Source organism: Oxyura jamaicensis, chromosome Z, assembly GCF_011077185.1.
Source record: "Oxyura jamaicensis isolate SHBP4307 breed ruddy duck chromosome Z, BPBGC_Ojam_1.0, whole genome shotgun sequence".
NCBI classification, from domain to species: Eukaryota; Metazoa; Chordata; class Aves; order Anseriformes; family Anatidae; genus Oxyura; species Oxyura jamaicensis.
Window position 1 is genome coordinate 16909260 of NC_048926.1, and position 1835 is coordinate 16911094.

Genomic DNA, 1835 nt, shown 5'->3' on the forward strand with positions numbered 1-1835 from the left:
GGGGTACCCTTTGGTACCACACCCACAACACAAAGTGGTTGGGGCACAGAGTGAAGATCTCATCCAGGATGTTTAAAAATACCATATGTCTAGTGACTAAGCTAACCCTCCCCAAAGACATTTTGAAATAATTTATCCTACACCTAATCACCAAAACATCCTTTCTGTTTGCCCCTAGCAAAATTCAAGGTTGTAAAGAAAAGGTTGGGGATTTTCTGATTTTCCCACAGGAAGGCTTTCTGTCTGAGGTTTGGAGATTCTTCATGGTATAGAATTATAGAGAAGAATATCAGAGTATGAAGCACTGTATACTTTCTTAAGGAAAAACTAAAACTCCAACCCCCCAAAACTGCAAAGTTGTTGCTGGGCTTAACTGTTTTTTTTTTTTTTTTTTTTTTTTTTTTTCTGCCTTGTAACATTAAATACATTTGTAAACTTTTCTTCTTTTAGCTAAATTGTGTGTTCTCATTTGAAAAGATTTATTTTTTCTCAAACTAATTACTGTTTCTATCACTTGTCAGTGTTCTGACTATTCTTTGTCATGATGTTTTAGACTGCAAGTTTGCTCAAAAGTGCAGATGAATTGAACGTACTTTATATAGAATTTCACAAACATATATCTTAGTTTCTCTATGTCTGTGGATCTACCAGAGGGAGATGGTGACTCATTTCTCTCACATTTATCCTGCAGAATTCCACTGGTTTAAATACAATTTGATGGGTATAAATCAGGATTTGATCCCAAAGTATCCCTTATCTGTCTGATACAGTCACATTTGTAAGACTGTATAATATAAAACAAATGTCCAGAGAGACTTTTATTTCCACAAACAAACCAGAACTTGAATTACCTCAAAAGCAGAATTTTTTTTTCTAGAGCACTTTCTAGAGAACTCATTAGTCATGCTTCAGATTCATACGTTAGCAACAGCATAATGAATTCTTTATCTGGTGAATCCCATAACAGGTAGGAAAACAACAAGAAAGTTACTGCCACACATTGGCACAACCCTTTACACTTCATACATCCTCAACAACCAGTCTTCTTCTGTGTGGGCAGTGAGACCCAGTGTAAGCTATAGCTATTAACAAGAGTGATAGAGCAATGTCTTGCCACCATTCCTGCTCCACTTTGGACGATCCGTTATAAAAAGGATCTCACACAATGCCTAACCAGAAATGGGACCCACTGGATATTCCTGGGGAAAAGATGATTGAGTTCCTTACAAAACTGATAGTAACATTTATGTTTCTTGTTGGAAATACCTGTAAAATCAGAGTGTAGTTGTATTGTTAGCAGATATAATGATTCTGTGCCCACATTTATGTATGCTGAAGTTCTAATAACAAAAACACAGTGCATTAATAGACTTTTTACTTTAAAAGAAAATAATAATGTGCTACTTTTTTATGTATAGATCAAATGAAAGGCATGAAAGGTCCATTGTTAAGCTCCAGAATATTTTTAGAGGGAAACTATATTTACCTAAATAGTTGTTAATATATTCTTATAGAAGACAATGAAAATTCTTCTACCATAAAATGATGGCTTTATGTTATGATATAGGGTCTGTCAAAGATAAATAAAACTCTTTATCAGGCAGCAGGTATAAAAGCAGATATTAGGAAGCATTTTTTCAGCCAACTTACAATTAATAACTATGCTGCACTCACTGTCACATGGTGTTATGCTGAGATGTAAATGGATTATGAAGGAACAAGATCAGTTCATACAACCATTTTTTTGGTGCTTAGAAAGGCATATAAGGTATGGGTTACTCTGTATGTATCTCATTTTAAGAGATAAACAGGTTAGAAGGACCTCATATGACCTA